An 8,052-nucleotide genomic window follows, 5' to 3' on the forward strand; every position below is an offset into this window, starting at 1 on the left:
CTCAATAAAAAAAATAATGCAAAAAAATAAGTATTATATTACAAACCATCCTTCCTTTATGAATATAAGTGTGAAACACTAACCAGATATTGTCAAAATAATTTAAGTCATTCACTGAAAAGATAATTTAGTGGTATAAATACTAGCTTCTCTTTCAGCAGGCATAAATTTAGTTCCCAGCACCCCCATAGCTGCTTACAACTGCATGGAACTCCAGTCATAGAAGATCTGATGTCCTCTTATGGCCTACAAAGGCATTAGGACACATATGGTGCACAGACATAAGTTCAGACAGAACACCTAAAAAATAATACATGCATACATACATACATACATATATACATACATAAATATAGTTAAAATTCATTTACTCATCTATAAAGTGAGGACACATGATGTTAAAGTAGGAGTTGTTTCAGCAATTTGAAGTCAAATGTACCAATATAACTTACCACTGCAATCATTAAAAGTGAAAGTTTTGGATGCTGCTAAGAAAAGCAGGAATAAGGATCTTGACAAAACGCAGAATTAATTACAACCAAAATTTTTCTCCAAGCTAAGTAAAAAACATTATAATTCTTATCATGGTGACTATTCTTTTGAAAACCTACAGCTATCATGACATTTAACACTGACATTCTCATATTGAACAAAGCAAACATGCTTAATATAGTCCTAATAGAACACAGTGGCAGATATATTTAATAATATAATAAGTCACAGAAATAAAGACCATAGTAATAATCAGAGAAGTAATAAAAATCTCCATTGTCATATGACATATTAGTTTTCATAGAAAATTATAGCAAATTACTAACTGATAATTGGAATTAGTTATATAGGGTGGAAGGTTCACAGATAAATACATTGTATCTTTAGCACACACTTGTAGGTGAAATATTAAAAATATCACTTCAAATAATCCTCCAAACTCTAAATTTTTTATTAAAAATCTAATAAATTTTGTACAAATATAATTAAAATAAGTATATCACTGATTAATAATATTAGAGATATTAACAAAGTATTAAAACACTATTGACAAACATAAAAGAAAAAAATTGCAAAGAATAGGAACAAAAAATCAAGACGCCCAAGTGGGCAGTTATAAACCAATGTCACTCATATTGTCCTTATTAAGCTCACTGGAACAAGTCACAAAACAAGGCAAACAGACATGAATATAAGAAAATACTCTGCAATAATGTTTTTGTACACACTGTAAATATTTGTCACCTGTTTTGGTTTAATAAAATGCTGATTAGCCAGTAGCCAGGCAGTAAGTTTAGGTGAGACATTGAGACTAGGACAATTCTGGGAAGAGAAAAGGCAGAGATGTGGTCACAAGCCAGACACCAAGGAAGCAAGAAGAAAGTGCTTTACTGAAAAAAGGGACCAAGCCATGTTGTTAAATATAAATAAAAATAATGGGTAAATTTAAGTTGTAAAGAGCTAGTTAGTAATAAACATAAATAATAAATCAAACAGTTCATGATTAATATAAGTCTGTGTGTATTCATTTGTGAATGAGCAACTGTAGGCCCAGGTGGGCCATAAACTTCCATCTACAAGAGAAGAATATGTAAGGGATATATTCACATATCATGTGAATGATAAGGGTGGAAGCAAGATTGAGTGGTCAGGGGAGCAATCATAAAGCATTACATGAGTGAAAGAAGTTATTGATAATTATATAATTAATAAAAGTAGTTTTTAAAAGGAGACAAAGGAAGGAATCCTTCTGTTTTAGATTTGGAATAAAAAAATAAAAGGAGACAAAGGTAGGAATCCTTCTGTTTTAGATTTGGAATGAACAGACAAGAAAGTGCAAGCCTACTGTACTTCTGAACTTAAATGAGCATGTGCTTTCACAGAGTAAAAATGTAGATGTGAGTCACCTTCTAAACTGTAACTAAAAAAGAGAACATTCAAATGGTATTTATAGGTTAGCTGGATTAAAAGAATAAAGCCCTAAATTACACAGACAATTAGTATACTATTTCTGTCATTTCTCACAGAGAAAATAGGGTTTGTAAGGTGTCATAGGAGGTTTCAGTCAAATGCCTAGCATGATTGTTACTATAGGTTGAATATTGACCATTTAACAAAATAAAATGAAGATGTCAAAAAGCAGAATAGAAAGAAGGAAACTGTGAGAGTGAGCTAGGCATGTATGACTGGATATCGAGCCAGAAATACAACTTATCTCCTTGAGATGAATGTATCTCTCACAGGGAAGGTGCATGGAAGTATTCATAATAATGGTGAATAAAATAGCAAATGGGGAGTGAGTTTCCATTGGAATGAGAATGGTTATGGAGACATAATACAACACTGTATTTCACACAATTATACAAAAGAAACAATGAGCTGTATGACATTAGTGGGAATGATTTCTTAAAAGGTGAACATGAAAGTAAAAAGTGATTAAAGATGTTTAATATAATATTGTATTCTGAAAGCAAAAGTAAAGAATGCAATGGTTTTATGTGTGGTTTCATTGGCAATGAGAACTGTATGCAGTGACAGGTGGGCTCTATTTTGTTCATGCTTTAAAGTTCGAGGGTAGGAGAGAATGGCAGATTCCTGACGCCATTCGCAGAGATATTTCCAGGTCTTGCAAAGCTCTGTATGGCATATTTAGCTGTTACTCAGATTTTTTTTTAAAAAAGGGTTTATGTGCTGCATGCTCATCCTCCAAATTAAAGTGCTGAGTGTGGCTCCCACCTGGCAGTTGCAGAGCTGACAGTAATGGTACCTCCACCATTTTGAAAATCAGACAGAGGTGGAACCAGCATCCAGAGCTGTTGCAACCAAGCTGCTTCCCATTTTAAAAGCTCTTCAAGACAGTAAAGAATTACAGATACACAATAGGACAGATTCAGACATAAAAGACCTCTAAATGGATCACAGTGTTGGATAAATGTGCATAGGCTTGGGAATGAGAAAAAAAAAGAGTATAGAGAATTATAAAATACATAAATGGTTTTTAGAAAATAAAACAAAGTCATTAAAGAGACAGTAAGACAGTTATAGATCAAAAGGAGTAAAATAAATAAGCCACATAAATATGAAAAAATATACAGAGTCTATATTATGTATATTATTGTGTTGCCTTTGAATTTTTTTTATTGTGAAGGAGCTAAGTACAGAGAAACATTTTATTGTGTGGTCTCTAAGCTAGACCATTATGTATATTATAAAAGTATCTTGATTTCAAAATATAAATCTAAGGATATGTTGCGTTGGAAAAGAGGTTCTTCTTTTGTTTCCACAGAGGATATAAAGATTTCTTTATATTAAAGGGAAATATGCTATAGAGATTTGCATTGGCAAAGATCTTGGATTATTGATACAAATTTAAGGTCAATTTTGTTATCTTGATTAAAGTATTGTGTTTATGCATCTCATTTAAAAATGTAATGTGTAATTATGAAATATAGGTTAATAGATAATCATCTACAAAAGTCAAGCTTGTACTCAGGTTAGTTAGGTTTTCTAGATATATAGAGGTATATTTCAAGTAGGTAGACATTCTTCAAACCTTTCAAAGACTACAGAACATAGCATTTAAAATGTTTTAAGACCTTAATACTTCATGACCATAGGACACATATACTCCTGGCTACTCCAATCTGCTTCAAGAGAATGATTGTCATTGAAGAGGCTCCTTATGGAGTTTGTTAGCCATTTGGGAAAGAAAACGCTTATGCCTGGACTGTTTGATGAACTGGACATGCAGGACTTGCAGAGAAATGACTGTTGAACTTGCCTAAAGGTGAGATGATTCTTTGGGGTTCCTGCTTTATGAAAGAGTCTGATAGACATTCTGCAGGACACAGAAGAAAGTGACTGACAAACTGTCAATATAGGCAGGGTTGTCTTTGAAATTTCTTGCTTCATGGAAAAGTCTGCTGGATAATATGAGCCTATCACTGAAGATAGATTCCCCAACAGTACAGAAAAACTTTGGGTGACTGTCCAGGCAACAAAATGTCTCTGTCAATTCTAGAGTTTTGGAAGTTGCGTACAATGTCCTTCCTGTTTCCTTAGGAGTCTTTGATGGAATTGAAGAATGGATAGCTATAGTTATAGTTTTCCTTAGTTACAATAAAATACAAAATAGATATAAATAGTAACTGTAATTCTTGCTTGATACCTATTTTGTTATATGTAATTTTGCTATGTTAAAGTTAAAACTTTCCCTTTTATTTAAACAGAAATGGGGAGGTGATGTGGGATTCCCCTCTGTTGCTGTGAATATCATTGATTAATAAAGGAACTGCTTTGGGCCTATTGCAGAGCTATAGGGAAACAGAGCTAGGCAGGGAAAACTAAACAGAATGCTGGGAGAAAGGAGGCAGAGTCCTAGAGAAGCCAAGGAGTTGCCATCAGAGACAGACATGCTGAAACTTTGCTGGTAGGCCATGACCTTATGGTGATGCACAGATTAATGGAGATGGGTTAAATTAAGATGTAAGAGTTAGCAAAAAAGAAGCTACAGCTAATAGGCCAAGCAATGTTTTAAATAATATAGTTTCTGTGTCATTATTTCAGGGCTGAGCAGCCAGGAACCAACAAGCAACCTCCTTCAACATATAGGCATGCCCAGCGGGATTATTTCTTACCTGATTTCTGTCATGTACTCAAGTTATCTGACAATTTATAGCCCACCTGATTACTAGAATCAACAGCAGCAACCCATCCTAGCACCACTTTTTTTGGGGGGGGGTCCTGGGACAGTTTCCTCATGCATCTGAGAGTCAAAGAGGGTGAGAATGGATGCTGTAGGTTCTTATAAAGTCTAGTTCTGGAGAGTACACAGCATCACATCTGGGCAAAGCAAATCATAGCACATTTTCTCTTCCTGGGTTGGAGAAATAGGTTCTGCTCTAATTAAAATAAGGAACAGCAAAGTCACATGTCAAGAACTCCTGCACAATGTAGTATAGGATGTATTTGCACTTGCTTTGTAAACTTGTTTAAGTCAGTCACAATGGATACGTGGTAGGGAAATACAGGAAGGAGGAGTGCGGATATGGACTCACTTTGAAATGTGAAGGTAACTCACAGCACAGAGTCCAGGAGAAAGAACTCTTAATTGATCTATTCAAATAACTGCTGTTCGACTTCATCAGTTTCATGAAACAGAAATTGAAGACTTACTTCAGTATTCACAATATTTAAAAGAAATGTTCTGTATTTAATGTGATGGAATGTTCTTGAAAGTTCTATCTCTCCAAAGTACATTACATAACAAATGTGGTTATATTATTTAGAATAAAATTTTAAATGTGAGTGGTCCTCAATAAGTGATTGAGAATAAGTTTTTAGATATTTCTCCACTGGTATAATGAAGAGTAGTGTAGATTAAAACAGGCAGACAATAAAATCAGTTTATTATAAGGTAAGCAGTTCAAGTATTTTAATAAATTAGTTGATGGGTAAAGATTAACAAAGAAGAATGAGACATAAGCATCAAATCTGTACATGAATTAACACAGGATAAAAATGGTATTACCATTAAATAACAGAAAGGAAGAAAGAAAGAAAGAAAGAAAGAAAGAAAGAAGAAAGAAAGAAAGGAAGAAAGAAAGGAAGAAAGAAAGAAAGAGAATCAAGTATATTTGTGAATAGGATCTAAAACACAATGAACATAAAATGAAACTATTTTCTATTAATGTATAGATGGTCAAGCACTGGAAATCAGATGAGCATACACTAATAATGCTTTCATTTTTACCTTTCTGAGTTGTACACATAGAAAATTTTGAATACAAATTCTAGATAGATAATGTAAAATTGACTACATGTTTCATGTGGAAATATCAGTTGCTAGGATATATTTATAGTCATTGACCCTTATCCAAACATAAAAATATATAGATTAAATGAACAAACAGGCTAAAATATTATTTCTAACCAGATTTTATGCTGAAACATGATCGAGCAAATTCACTATTGAAACTTATTTCCCAAAGTGAAAGAATGTTTCAATATCCTTATTTATATTTGTTTTCCTTTGATAATTATTAATAGACTACAGTATATTCATATAAAGAAATACTTCGCTAAAATTAAAGGGCACAAGTATATGAAGTGTTTCAGGTTGCACTGTATTTCACAATAGCAAGGTCAGGCTGGGCATAGTGGTATATACCTTTAATTTTAGCATTTAGCATTAAAGAGAGAGAAGAATGTGTGTATCTGTAACTTTGAGTTGGCTGCTCTACATAGCGTGTTCCAAGATATTCAGGTTGATGTAAAGAGACTCTGTCTCATACAAGCAAGCAAGCAAGCAAGGAAGCAAACAAACAATTTAACAACATGAGGTTGCTGTGATATTTAACTTATGGTCATATTTGTATAAAAGATAAAACCTTACAAACACTTGTTTTTGCATGGGGCATGTGCTTGAAACAGTAAAATGTGATGTGAAGATACACACTAGCTAAAAGCAATTGCCTCTGGGATACAAGCGAAATGAGATGAAGAAAAAAAGATGAGATTTTCAAATAAACATGGACTGGCTTATTTCCTTTAAAAACATTTCAAGTAAATGTGATACAATCACTTAGATGTATTATGGGATATGGTCAAAATAATTTTTGCTCTATTATCCTCTGTTTGTCTGAAAATAGGTTAAAGAAAATGTTGAATTCAAATCATTAAGTGGCTATAGTTCTGGAAATAAAAATTGACCCAAGCTCACAAAAATACTGTTATGAAGAATAAACATTTCCTGGTTACACATCATGTGCCAAGACATATTGGCTACATAATTTCAGTTGGTCCTTAGCAGGACTATGTATGGTAGGAGATTTTGTTTCTTATTATAAGTAGAAAAGCTGAACGATAGGGAGATTAACTGTGGTTCTAGAAAATACCCTGAACAAGCAATTGTAGAAATGGAATTAGAAGTAAGATACTGTGACCCATGATTTCTGTTCTTAAGTTATCATTTGAAAGACATTCCTGAACTTCAAACTCATTGAAACCTCAGTTATAAAATGTAAAAGCTGAAAGTAAATATTTAATAGACTATCTTATGTAAGCCTTGTTAGGACAGCTTTATTCTCCTGTGGCTATTCTTATATGTCTGATGATATTTAACCAGTGTGCTGATTTTGAAATGAGTAAATAGGTACTATGTTATCATTGATGTTCTCGAGGATTTCATTCATAGGCAGGCAGATGGTGTGATTCTTGGAGACAAAATGTTAGTTAGTCTGCTTTTAATATGAAGTATCAGACAGTCATGAGCAAATGGTGGTTTGTGGCTTCCACCAGTCACTGGGTAGGATTGAGAGAACACAGTTAGGAAGACATCTGGTCATAAGAAACTTCAAGGAGTAACTTATAAAATGGACCCTGTTAAGTCAGGATAGAAAATTTATTGACTGCACTACTTAATACTATTTTAAGTATTCTAACACCTGAGCCTCTAGAGTTTCTTCATGAGATGTTGGGGTGTATAGAGAACAAAAATAAATAAGCAGTGAGATGCAGACAGTTCTTCTTGGAAGAGAATACCTCAACATCTCTTCTTAATAGTCCAAGATTGGACATCTCTTTTTATAACATGAGGGCCTATTTGTTAGGGTTTCTGTCCCGTCCCATTCCCATAGCCATTAAGCCCCAAAGAAATCATATAGAGAGGTCTATATTAATGATAAACTGATTGGCCCATTATCTCAGGATTTGTTTTAGTTCTTTTAATTTATATTCATCCATTATCCTTATCTATGTTAGCCATATGGCTCAGTTCCTCTTTTAGTGGGGCAGGTCACATCCTGCTTTTTTCGTGGTCTGGCCAGTACTAAGGAGGAATGGGCTTCCTTCTTCCCAGCATTCTCCCGTTCTCTTTGCCCTTCTTTATTTCCTGTCTGATTGTCCCACCTATACTTCCTCCCTGGCCAATCAGCGTTTATTTAAAACATGATTGTCAGAATACAGACAATTTTCCTATATCTTCTTTTTAATATTCCAAGGTTGGATTACTTGTTATTGTATTTTTGTGTATGTATGTGTGTGTGTGTGTGTGTGTGTGTG

Source organism: Microtus ochrogaster, linkage group LG1, assembly GCF_000317375.1.
Source record: "Microtus ochrogaster isolate Prairie Vole_2 linkage group LG1, MicOch1.0, whole genome shotgun sequence".
In the NCBI taxonomy this organism is placed as follows: domain Eukaryota; kingdom Metazoa; phylum Chordata; class Mammalia; order Rodentia; family Cricetidae; genus Microtus; species Microtus ochrogaster.